This window comes from Cetorhinus maximus, chromosome 2, assembly GCF_964194155.1.
Source record: "Cetorhinus maximus chromosome 2, sCetMax3.hap1.1, whole genome shotgun sequence".
In the NCBI taxonomy this organism is placed as follows: domain Eukaryota; kingdom Metazoa; phylum Chordata; class Chondrichthyes; order Lamniformes; family Cetorhinidae; genus Cetorhinus; species Cetorhinus maximus.
In genome coordinates this window covers 133900768-133914475 of record NC_135880.1, presented here as the reverse complement: position 1 = coordinate 133914475, position 13708 = coordinate 133900768, and the positions used below count along the sequence as shown (strand labels likewise).

The 13708-nt window shown below is 43.9% G+C and overlaps 1 non-coding gene across 1 annotated transcript; it reads left to right on the top strand.

Moving 5' to 3' along the window:
• Positions 1-12242: 12242 nt before the first annotated feature.
• On the top strand, positions 12243-12324 carry trnaf-gaa (transfer RNA phenylalanine (anticodon GAA)). The gene has a single exon. It is a non-coding gene; the product is annotated as a tRNA-Phe (tRNA).
• Positions 12325-13708: the final 1384 nt, after the last annotated feature.

The window sequence follows — 13708 nt, the reverse complement described above, 5'->3', positions numbered from 1 at the left end:
TCCCAAGGATGCGTCACTAAATCGGGAGGTTACTTGGTTTTTGGAGCCATGTCTTCACTGGAGCAGTCCTGCAAGCATTGAGAACTGTGTGCGCGGCTGCATTTTAAATATTGCACCCGGCGTGAGGAAGCGGTGAGGTAACAGTATAGCGGGCCAATCGGAGGCTGCCCACCAACGATCCGGCATGTTTCCTGTGGATTGCATAATTTGAGGCGGGAAGGGGTCGATACGGCGTGAAAATAAAAATGTCTTTTTTCACACCCACTGCTGCAATTAATGCAAATCGTCCCAGACTCGGTATCTACATTTTTTTGCAGACTTTTTGGGTGCGAACTTCAGACCAAAGTGTCTCTGGGGATGTTGCCTTAGAAGCCAGAAATCTTCTGAGTGGGTCACATTGTGCATCCAGCTGCTTGTAGCCCAGCCCACGTGGTGGCCCCATGCTGGAACGGTGTCTTTTTGGTCATGTACTGGAATTGTCTGAGTTGGTGCTGTTATGACCGCACTCAGCCCTAATGGCTGATTTAGTGCTCTACTTACGAACTGCAGGTTCATTCAATGTATTTGCTTGTCACTCACCAAAGAACATGCATTCAGGTACAGGTAAGGTAACTTAGTCCATCTTCTGCTATTGCAAAGTCTCAAGAAATACTGTGGATTGTTTGTGGAGGTGTTGTGGTGAGGTCCTGGATTTGGCAGGAAGGGTTGCTGCATCTTGACAGAGGAGGCAGAGGACTTGGTGACCTGTCCCCACAAAGGCTACAACAGTTACGGGGAGGGCTGCAGTTGCAATGTCCCTAGGTCAGTAGTATGAGATGGAGTAGAGACCATAAAAAGAGCAAGTTCTGTGCACAGCCCTCTGTCAAGTTGGAGTCAGACTCCTCCATGCTCCTTGACAGTGACAGGAGGCTATCTTTCAGGCCAGTCAATGCATTCAGCATCTCGGTGTGCATGCGCATCATCACTCTCCTATATGCCAACCCACTGAGATCCTCAACTGAGCCCCAGTAACAGAACTCATCTGTGACCTTGCCTCTAGTGAGCTGAGCGACAAATTATGCTTTCTCCCTGAGCTGGCTCCTGCCCACTTGTGCTCAGTGACTCTCACGTGCAGGTCCCAACTCTATACTTGCCTCCAAGGTACATGCAACGTGAGTATCTGAGCTGTTGGGTGTGAATGTCAGATAAATGACAGGGTCTCTTTGTCATTACTGTGCAGTTGCTCTCTCTCCTCTTCCTGGGTGTGCTGTGACGATAGTTCTTGGATGTCTGAAAGCATGAAATAAGAAAGGAAAAGGTTGGGATGAGGGAAGGGTGGGTGGGGAGGAAAGGAAGAGCTCTATGGTCACAAGAGCAGCTTGCTCGCTGATGGGCACATACACTAAGACACTGGATGCATTGGCTAGCCTGCCAGTAGCCTCCTGTCTCTGTCAAGGACAGATAGCAGGATGAGTATGAGCTGGGCGTTGAGAAGGGGCCTAAGGCAGGAATATACTGTCATCCTCAAATTTCTCAGTGACACCAGATGCTATTTTGCAGCTGACCCCATGATGTGGAGAGCTACCTCCATTGGGCTTAGGAAATGCAGGTGTTCTTGTCCCCAATCAGTTCTACTCCATTCCTCTCTATTGTGTGCCACCTTGTCTTGCAATGAGAGGGAGGGATGTTAGTGATTGTGTTGCACTCTGGTTGCATGATATGCCCACCACAGCTAAATATCTGGAGGTATGTGGAGGCAGGGGGAATTGGGTGTAAGGTTGGCATCATTGGAAAGTGTGTCGGGGTAAGATGGAGTATCAGGATGTTAGGACTGAGTTTCGGAGACTGCTAATGGGTGAGTGATGGACTGATGGATGTGCATTGCTTTGAGTAGCATGAGGGGTTAGTGGCATTGTGGCTGGGAGGTATCATGTTAAGATGTATTCACTGACCTTGACCACCCACATGAGATCATTAGACTTCTTGTGGCATTGCTGCCGGTTCATCAAGGCCAGACACCAGGAATTCAACTCCCTAGCGCCACACGCCATCAGTTCACATTATTTGAGCTCCTGCTGAGCATTCAGGCAGCCAGCAGTGCAGGCCCCTGCTCAGACCAATGTTACAATCAGTTAAAATGAGGAGGCAGTGCCAAATTTGCATTTTGCTACTTCCATGGTCATAGGCATGGGCAGGTCTTGAATCACAACTCCTTGCCCAAAAATTGGACCAATTTCTAGCCCTTTCTGTTCTCCCCAGAGTTTACTTTCCTGCCTAGCTTTGTATTGTCAGCAAACTTAAATTGCACTAGATCCCTTCATCCAAGTCATAAATATAGATTTTAAATGACTGAGGCCTAGCACTGACCCTTGTGGCACCCCACAGGTAACAGACAGCCAATAACCTGTTTATTTCTGTTTTCTGTCCTTTAACCAATCCTCCATCCATGCTATTATTATCCCCAACCTCATGACCCATTATCTTGTGCAATAACTTTTCATGTGGCACCTTATTGAATGTCACATGAGCAGGGAAGTTATTAATTAAATTTTAAAATTTTGACTTTATTTTTATTTGTTATTGGAAACCTCATCCTGCCCATGGATGAGGTTTCCTAAAAAATGCAAAGGCCACTTGGCCTTTTCGCCTGTCTGCCAACTGTATGGTTGGACAGGCAGCGAAAATTTCTCGCAATTAACTTCTTAATGGCCTTAATAGGCCTGTTAATTGTCGGCGGGCGTGCTACCGCCTCCTGCACATGTCCGCCAACTGAAATATCGTGCGAGTGTGCGAAGACGTCCGGATGCTCACCCGATGTCATCGCGCATCATTTTATGCTCGGTTGGGTTGGTTCGGGTGCGCACCCACTCACCAAGCTAAAAATTCTCCCCCTAGTTTCAAGTTTATGTACCTCACTCAAACTCAGTGTGAAATTCTGTCATATTATGATCACTGTCTTTCCCAGAGGATCTCTTACTGTGAGATTACCAATTAATCCTGTATATTATTCACTCTGTGAATATTCTGTGTATCAGCAGATATCGTTTACTTTTATACAAAACAATAACAGAATTACCTGGAAAATATACATCTTGCCGAGCCGCATGTAAGTTACAAGTGCTGGCTCAGTTTCCTGCTGATTATAATTAACACCTATTCAAGCAGTCATTTACAATTGATTTGACTGTTAATTGTTAACTGCCACTGAAGGCAGATTCTGTTAACTGCTGACTAAGTTGCAGTGTCTTTTACAAATTTGAAATATAAGTTTCAAACCTGAAATATTGGTTGAAATAATAAGAGGAATTAAATAGGTGCTATATTTATTCATTCTCAGGATCTGACTGGAAAGGCACCATTTATTACACACCTCCCTGCCTACCCACCGCCCTCCCCCCCCCCCCCGCCCCCCCCCAAGGAGGTGATGGTGGGCTTTCTCGGTGAACTGACAGCAGTGGCTTGATACAGTAAAGTGGCTTCCTAGATCTTGTAAACACTCTCAAATTCGCCTTCCAATCCATATACCTTCACACACCCTTCCTGAATCCATTTATCTTCCCTCTACTTCATGCACCTCCATTTACATATTTGCAAACAGTATATACTCATGCATCCTCCTGTACCTTCCAGGTGTCTCCAATGACCTTCCAATCTTTCAGCACTCTTCATCCTATATCCTGAGGCAACCTCATTATATTCTGTACATCTACTCTCATCAAGCAGGCCACTTTGCCTGGATGAGTTCAACCCCAACAACCCTGAAGAAGCTTGACACTATCCAGGATAAAGCAGCCCGCTTGATTGGCACCCATCCACTGCCTTCAGCATCCGCTCCCTCCACCACCAACACACAGTGGCAGCTGTGTGTACCATCTACAAGATGCACTGCAGCAACTCACCAAGGCTCCTTCGACAGCACCTTCCAAATCCGTGATCTCTACCACCAAGAAGGACAAAAGCAGCAGCTGCATGGAAACATCACCACCTGCAAGTTCCCCACAAAGTCACACACGATCCTGACTTGGAACAGTATTGGTATTCCTTCACTGTCACTGGGTCAAAATCCTTGAACTCCCTCCCTCCCTAACAGCACTGTGGGTGTACCTACGCCACATGAACTGCAGCGGTTCAAGATGGCAGCTCAACACCACCTTCTCAAGGGCAATTAGGGATGGGCAATAAAAATGCTGGCCTAGCCTGTGATGCCCACATCCATGAAAGAATTTTTAAAAAGCTTTCTTTGACCCCATACACCCTTGGGCTATCTGCATAGATCCCTTACACCGTCCCTTACATTGTACATCATCACAAATCTTTGCACAACCAGATAAGACCATTGAAATCTTGTTACATTCTCCTTAGACCCCCAAACACATTTGCACACCCTTCTTACAACATGCAAACCTTTGCTCATCTTCTGTGGACCCTGGACATCCTCCTTAGACCCTGCACACCTCCTGAGTACACAAAAATAATTTATTGCTTGGTTTTTTGGGCCTTTTCTCTTCTTTCACCCAATTTCTACTGAAAATGGCAAGCGGGGTCGTATTTACATCACAAAACCTGATTTTTCACATTTAAAATGGGGCCTATAATCTGAATTGGTGATATGCCTCTTTTACATGGAGCCAGATATAGTGCTGGTGATAATGGGTGCTAAGGCAACAGACCCCAATTTGAGGCCATTACCACGCCATTAACATCAGAGGAAGATGTTCAGAATTGACCTCAATGGACCCACTCTGTTGCAATTTTCCTTGGTGCACTAAGTAACATTAAGCAAGCTCTTTCAAGGCCACTTTTTAAATGGAGAGGCAGAGCACTGCTGAATACTGTTAATAGTGAGTGTGTTGACTTTAATCAGGTGGTCCTGCCTTACAATGTTGGTGCGCCATGTTTTGTGGTGTATCTGTTCCAGATATTGCGATGGATCCGTTCCATACTTTTCCATCAAGCCACTTCATGTTTTTATAATTGGTCTACTTCTGTACTGATAGTTGCACACTGTGCTTTCTGGTACATGGAGTCAGCCAGTTGATTGAAGGGAGATATCATATGGGCTGGGAACATCAATGAGCTTGGAAATTACAGCACAGAAGGATGCCATTCAGATGATTGTGTCAATGCTCGTTCTTTACAAGAGTGAATCAAAATTACCCCTGCTGTCCCGGTCTTCCCCTTGGGCTTCAAATATTTATTCACGTTATCATTGAAGGATGCAATAGTTCCAGCATTATCTCTTCTCTCTGACAAAGCATTCCATGCTCCAACATCTTCCACATACATAAGACCCCCTAACTGTTCTCTTCACTTCTACAGACTTTTCTAAATTGATTATCCTTTTTGATTGACATGCCACTGAGGAAATAAGCTTTCCATGTCAAAACACTTGTAATTTAAAAAATGCACTTTATTAAATCTCCTAGCATTTTCTGCTCCATTGAAAACAGCTCCAGTGTTTTGAGTATCCCCATTACGATAGTTTCTTAATTTTGTTATCATTCTGATCAGCAAAGGGGTGTGCAGAAAGGATACTACACCTGAATGAGACGTGGATTGTGTGATTGTTGAGAATTTGGTTCAGGCAGGAATTTGATGCAGAGGGGCAAAGAGGTGTTCCATTTTCTACTTTTTTTCAGCCTCCAGTGGTTGGTGAGTTTCTTTCCTTGTGGTAAGTGTAATTTATTAACTCATTGAGGAATTAAATAAATAATGTTCAACAGAAATAACAAGGCTGGTGGTGTACCATGACTGCAGCATGTGGGAATCTATGAAATGTATTGCAATCCCAGACAACCATATCTGCAGAAAGTGCCTGCGGCTTAGGCAACATCAACTCTGAGTTGCTGAGTTGGAGTCTGAGTTGCGGACATTACAGGGCATCAGGGAGGGTGAAAGTTACCTGCAGGTAACTTTGTTCCAGGAGGCAGTCACACCCCTTAGGTTAGGCAGAACTTTAGAGTTGGTCAATGGTCAGGGATAGGAAGGTGTGAATGCGAGTCAGGGGAACCACCGTGTAGTGATGGAGGAGCCTCAGCCCCTGACTTTGTCCAACAGGTAATAAGTGCTTGCTACCAGTGTGAATGAGGAGAAGGACTGCAAGGTGGGTGAGCGGGACTGACCATGGCACCGTGGTGAAGGATGCCATTCAAGGTGGGGTGGTACGAAGATGAATGTGGTAGCGATAGGCGACTGTATAGTCAGAGGATAGAAACTGTTCTCTGCAGCTGCAACGTGAGCTCCAAAGGTGGTTGTTGCCTGCCTGGTGCCAAGGTTAAGATCATCTCCTCATAACTGGAGCAGAACTTGGAGAGAGAGTACCCAGTTGTCGTGGTCCATGTGGGAAGCAACGACATAGGTAGAACCAGGAATGATGTTCTGCTAAGAAAATTTGAGGAGCTAGGGACCAAATTAAACTGCAGAACATCAAAGGTAATCACCTCTGGATTGTTACCTAAGCCATGTGCAAATTGCCATGGGGTCAAACAATTAAGGGAATTAAATGCGTGGCTCAAAGAGTCGGTGTGGGATTCGATTTGTGGGGCACTGGCATCAGTACTCAGGGAAGAGTGAGCTATTCCGTTGGGTTGGGTTCCACTTAAACCAGGCTGGGACCAGTGTTCTGGCCAATTGTATAGCTAGGGCTATGGACAGGCTTTAAACTAACAGAGTCGGGGGGGTGTTACCAGGAAGGTGAGGTCGGGGGAGTGGGCAGGTGCAGTAGGACTGGGGTGAAGGGAGATTTAGAGAGAGGTTGAGGCATCAGAACAATATTGCAGTGTGGGTAAAGTCTAGCAGAGTGGATCAGGAAGGGACAGAGAGTTTAACAAAATTTGTACATCAGCGAATAAGGACATTGCAGGGGATAGAAGTAAAAAATTGAAATTCAAGGTTCTTTATTTGAATGTGTGAAGCATCTGCAATAAGGTAGATGAACTAGTGGCACAAACAGAGATAAATGATTTAGATTTAATCGCCATTGCAGACACATGGTTACAAGGTGATCAAGGGTGGGAAATAAATAGTCCAGGGTACACGGTATTTAGGAAAGACAGACAGAATGGCAAAGGATGAGGGGTGGCCCTGATAGTAAAAGATGACATAAGGACGATAGTGAGAAAGAATCTGGCCTCAGAAGATCATGAAGTAGAATCAGCAAGGGTGGAAATTAGGAATAGCAAGAGTCAGAAAACACTGGTGGGAGTAGTTTATAGGCCCCCCAACAGTAGTTGTATTGTTGGGCAGAGCATTAAACAAGAAATAATTGGAGCTTGTAACAAAGGCATTGCAATAATTGTGGGAGACTTTAAACTTCATATCGACTGGGACAACCAAATTGGCAAGATTAAGCTAGAAGATGAGTTTGTAGAATGTCTTCCTGACCATTTCATGGAGCAATGTGGAACCGACCAGGGACAAAACTATCTTAGATCTAGTATTGTGTAATGAAGCAGGGTTAATTAGTAATGTTGTGGCAAAAGATCCTCTGGAAAATAGTGTTCGTAATACCAGTGAATTCCATGTTAAGTTTGGAAGTGACATATTCCAGTCACAAACAAGAATCTTAAACTTAAACAAAGCCAATTACATAAGTACGAGGGGGGAACTGACTAAGATTATTTTGGTAAATAGACTTAAAGGTATGAAGGTAAATGGACAGTGGGAAACATTTTTTAAAAATTCAAAATCTTCAAGAAAAGTACATTCCATTGAAAAACACAAACTCAATGTGAAAGACCCATCTGTGGCTCACTAAGCAAGTTAAGGATAGTATTAGACTAAAAGAAGAGCCTTACAATGTTGCAAAAAACAGAAGCAAGTGTGAAGATTGGGAGTGATTTGGAAACCAGCAGAAGACCACCAAAAAGTTGTTGAAAAGGGAAAAAACTGAATATGAGAGTAAACTAGCTAGGAATAAATAACAGATTGTAGGAGCTTTTATACGTATGTAAAGAGGAAGAGTAGCTAAAGTTAACATTGGCCCCTTAGAAGCAGAGATGGGAGAAATTATCATGGGGAATGAGGAAATAGCAGAGGCATTAACCAAATATTTTATGTCTGTCTTCTCAGTAGAAGACACAAGTTTCATACCAGGAATAGAGGGTAACATTGGGACTAAAAAGAATGAGGAAATTAAGGAAATTAATAACAGCAGGGAAAAAGTAATGGTGAAACTTGAGGGACTAAAATCCGACAAATCCCTGAGACCTGATGGCCTACACCCGAGGGTTCTAAAAGAGAGAGCTGCAGAGATAGTGGATGTGCTGGCTACGATTTTCCAAAATTCTTTAGATTTGGGAATGGTCCCATTAGATTGGAAGTTGACAAATGTGACAGCACTTTTCATGAAAGGAGGGAGAGAGAAAACAGTGAACTGCAGGCCGGTTAGCCTAACATCAGTTAGCCTAACATCAGTTGTTGGGAAATTGCTAGAATTAAGGAAATATTAACAATGTACTTAGAAAAGCATAGTATGATTAGAAAAATTCAACATGGTTTTACTAAGAATAAATCCTGTTTGACAAATTTATTATGGTATGGAGGGAGTTTCTTATGAGGAGAGGTTGAGTAGGTTGGGCCTGTACTCATTGGAGTTTAGAAGAATGAAAGGTGACCTTATTGAAACATATAAGATTCTTAGGGGGCTTGGCAGGGTAGATGCTGCGAGGTTGTTTACCCTGTGGGAGAGTGTAGGACCAGAGGGCGTAATCTCAGAGTAAGGGGTTGCCCATTTAAGACGGAGATGAGGAGGAATTTCTTCTCTGAGGGAAGTTAATCTGTAGAATTCTTACCACAGAGGGCTGTAGAAGCTGGGTTGTTAAGTATATTCAAGACTGAGATATACAGACAGATTTTTAATCAGTAAGGGAATCAAGGGTTATGGGGAAAAGGCAGGAAAGTGGAGCTGAGGATTATCAGATCAGTCATGATCTCATTGAATGGTGGAGCAGAGGTGATGGGCCGTATGGCCTGCTCCTGCTCCTACATCTTATGGTCTGATTAGAGTTTTTTGAGGCTGTAATCAGTATGGTAGATAAAGAGGAACCAGTAGATGTAGTATACCTAGATTTCCAAAAGGCGTTCAATAAGGTGCCATACAAAACATTAATAGGCAAGATAAGGGCTCATGGAGGTTGGGGGTCGTATTTTAGATTGGGTAAAGGATTGGTTAATGGATGGAAAGCCGAGATAGGCATAAATGGGGCATTTTTAAGTCGGCAGGCAGTGAATAGTGGAGTGCCGCAAGGATCAGTGCTGGGGCCTCAGCTATTTACAATCTATATTAATGACTTAGATGAAGAGACAGATAATGTATCAAACTTTGCTGATGATATCAAGTTAGGTGGGAAGGTAAGCTGTGGAGAGGGCACAGAGAGGCTACAAAGAGATATGGACAGGTTAAGTAGCTGGGCAACAAGATGGCAGATGGAGTATTAATGTAGGGAAGTGTGAAGTTATTCACTTTGGTCGTAAGAATAGAAACGCAGAATGTTTTTTAAAAGGTGTGAAACTTGTAAGTGTTGATGTTCTAAGAGACTTGGGTGTATTTGTACAAGGATTGCAGAAAGTTAGCATGCAGGTGCAGCAAACAATTAAAAAGGCAAATGGCATGATGGCCTTTATTGCAAGGAGATTGGGGTATGATAAGAGAAGTCCTGCTACAGTTGTGCAGGGTTTTGGTGAGACCACATCTGGAATACTGTATGCAGTTTTGGTCTCCACATTTAAGGAAGGATACACTTGCATTGGAGGCGGTACAGTGAACGTTCACTAGATTGGTCACTAGGATGAGAGGGTTGTCCAATGATGAAAGGCTAAATAAATTAGGCTTCCATTCTCTGGAGTTTAGAAGAATGAGAGACGATCTTATTGAAACCTACAAAATTCTCAGGGGGGTTGATAGGGTTGATGCTGAGAGATTGTTTCCACAAGTTTCCACATGTAGTCTCAGGTTAAGGGGCCAATTATTTACGACTGTGATTAAGAGAAATTACTTCACCCAAAAGGTTGTGAATCTTTGGAATTCTGTATCCGAAAGGGTTGGGATGCTCCATTGTTGAAAATGGTTGGGATGGACAGATTTTTGGTCTTGCAGAGAATTAAGGGATATGGGAGCGGGCAGGAAAATGGAGTTGAATCCGAAGATCAGCCATGATCATATAATGATTGACAGTTAACTGCCAACATGTATACACATTGGGCAGAATTTTCTGCCTTCCGGGCGGGTGGGCCCGACCCAATCTCTGGCGGGCGGGGAACCGATCCCCACTGGAGAAGCGGGCCCTGCCGCCATTTTATGTGGACCAATTAAGGCCCGCCCAGCATGATGTCCGCTGGGAAGCGCTATGTGCTTCCTGTGCGGGCGGGGGAGGATTCTCCAAAAGCGAGAGTGCGCTCTTTCGCGCATGCGCACGAAAGAGTGCACATCTCCCTAAGTGCTGCCTCAGGGAGATCGCTGACAGTTCTAAAAACATTGAAAACAGAAAACAAAAATCCTTAACATGTCCTCCTCATGTGACAATGTGACATGAGATGGGACATGTTCATAATTTACACTAAAACTTTATTAAACTTTTAAAATTCCTACATGAAACCTCATCCCGCCGGTGGATGAGGTTTCATGTTTTTTCTATTCCCCGCCAGGGCTCCTGGCCTGCCCGCCAACCATAAGGTTGGATGGGCAGGTCCTTTAATTGTTTTAATGATCTTGTCAATGGTCTCAATTGGCCATTGACAGGTCGGTGGACCCGCAGCTGATTTTACTGCGGGCCCGCCTTCCTGAAGATTTAAATGGGGCGGGATGACATCGGGGGTTGCCCCCCGATGTCATCTCGCATCATTTTACGCGTAGGCGAGCGGACCCCGCCCCCTGCTCGCCGACGGCAAAATTCAGCCCATTAAGTCTGTTTCAACTGAACAAAATAGGTGACAGCCATTCTCTGGTTCATTCCCCAGGTCAATGCCTTGACCAACCAGAGTCAACCTTCCTGGTTTGAATTTAAACAAAGCTTGACAGTTAATTGCCATCCATCAGTTAACTGGTGCATTCTCCATGACAATGCCTGTACCAATCAGAGTCCACTTGTTAACCAATCAGCACTCTCTTCTCATGAAGTATAATTTGTTGCTCCCTTTACATTCGGTATTGTTGCGAATGTCCTGATGGGTGCAAGACGAAAAGCTTCAACTTTTTTCAGCGATACTCAAATTTTAATCTGCTCAACTGTGCACCTGCTCAACAGGGACATATGCATAAAGCCAGCAGGGTTTGTAAATATATTTATAAACAGAGGCATTGAGTGCAAAAGCAAAGAAGTTATGATGAATCTGTATAAAACACTGCGTCAACCTCAACTGGAGTAAGTGCCCAATTCTGGACCCTGCCCTTTAGAAAGGAAGTGAACACTTCAGAGAGAGTGTAGAAGAGGTTTGTAAGAATGGTCCCAAGAGTGAGAGACTTCAGTTACATGGATAGATTGGAAAAGCTGGGGCTATTCACCTTGGAAATTAGAAAGTTGAGAGGAGATTTGATAGAAATGTTCAACTAAGGGTCTAGATAGAGTAGATACGGAGAATCTGTGCCCTTTGGTGGAAGAATGGAGAAACAGAGGGCAACGATTTAAGGTGAATGGCAAAAAAACCAATGGTCACATTGTTAGGAACTAGAGATAACTTAAGTAAATTATATTTGTAGTTGTGGGTATTAGGAATGAGTTTTAGCTTTAAGTTTAAATTTAATTTGTATTTCTGTATGTGTGTGTTAAGAAAGGGGGGAACTTGAGTTTTAGTTTTACTTTAAAAGATGCCTGCATTTTAATTAGGTTTTATGACTCTTGAAGGGAAGTTAAAACAAACACAAGATAGAAAAACTGTACTGTTGCCTAACAACAGGGGTTCAAAGAGAGGGACCCACAGACCCACTGAAAGCAGATTGAGTTCAGTTCATGCTCTAAGGTGGAGAAAGCAGTTTAAGTCTCTCTCTAGCTGGACATACTAGCAGATTACTGAGGAAAATAAGTCTAAGAATCTTAGACGAGTTGCTTTAAAGTTAAAGCAACAGTGAATGTCAAGTGAGTTCTGGATCACAAGGGAGATACTAAGTTGTTAGCAGTCTCCTGGGAGAGAAAACTGCAGGGAGCAGGTCCTAACGGAAAAGGAGAAATGTCCCTAGAAGCCTTTTAAGTCAAAGGACAAGGACAGGGATCTGGAACAAGATCGAGTTCAGTGGAAGTGTAAGTAAGGTGCAGGGATGAAGGCTCCAAGTGGTTGTGGGCGAGTGGTTAAGGCAATGGACTGAAAATCCATTGGGGTCTCTCCGTGCAGGTTCGAATCCTGCTGACTACGCCAAATTGATGTGGTGTCTTTGATGAACGGACCACAGGAGACTCAGGTACAGGTTACGATCGTTTATTCGAGCAATTGCAAGGAGGGCACCATCTCAATGCAGCTTGAGACAGTAGTCTGCTAAACTACAGGTGTTCACCATATTTATACATCATTGGTCACGTACAAGAACATCCTCCAGATTCCGATCTTGTCAACATATAGGTTTACATTAAACAGACAAGTCTCTGGTACAAAGGTACATGCATCATCTGACCTTACCTTCACCCAGGCAGAGACCTGCCTTCCTATCTAAGCTGGGACCATCTGTCCTTCCCCTATCTGTTGAAGAGCGCACTTAATCTATGTTATTGCCATCCTCTGACTCCAGTCTAACTCCCAGGACCTTGCTGGTGATTGCAAACCCTGAGGGTGCACAAAGTTTGAGAGTGTATAAGGTTCATCTGGTTTAACTGTTTAATTGTTGATTTACTGATTTGCACTGGCCTGCCTATAGATTCTAATTTAAGTAATTCATTCCCTTATAATGAATTCTCCCTTACCATAAATTCTCATTTACTTTCTTCCCCCTAACAGGGAGAAAGCTGCAGGACACAGACTAAAGCAAAATAGGCTTGCAAGAAAATCCAAGGAGACAGCTGAAGGTCTGTAACTCTACCATGGGCATGTGAAGCAGTGGTGTTCTGTTGGTATGGCTGAGTATCTGAGAGAGAGTGCGTGGAAGAAAGCTTGAATGCATGTGGTGATCCAGGGGAGAGGAACATCGGAAGGAGAGTTCGAGATCCTGGAGGTGGACCTTTGTGGAAGGCATCCAAGAGAAAGCATTGTTTGGGAGAAGATTCCAAAGTGGGTTCTTCGAGAGTGGAGATTGGAAACCATTGTGTGAAAGACTGAGTTCAGTGAGACCAGTTGGCAAACGTCTGAGGGGAGTTTATGAGGGATCCATAGCATCTGTTTGGGGTGGCATCTGTCAATTGGTTTCAGAGTGTGGTGTGCCTGACCACAAGTCGCCTATTGGTTTACATGGATTGTGTACTTAATGGGAACATGAAGGTATAAGAGGGCTTTTGTAACTTGTGTTATCCTTCTGAATCTGTGTTCATCTGTAAAGGTATAGTGTGGTGAAGGAGTATTGTAATATAGTTCAAATTTTCTTGTTTAATAAATGTTTTATTCTTTTGTTAAACATTCACCAGCTGACTCCTGTGACTCTGGTTCGGTAGCCGTCCTCCATGTTTCTAAACAAAAAATAAAAATGAGGATCTATCAAACCGGGTTCCACCCTGGGGTCTGTCTTGTCCAGTCATAACATCAGCTGGGATCATAACAACATGAAGAAAACCTTTTTTACACAGCAGGTGGTGATGATCTGGAATGCTCTGCC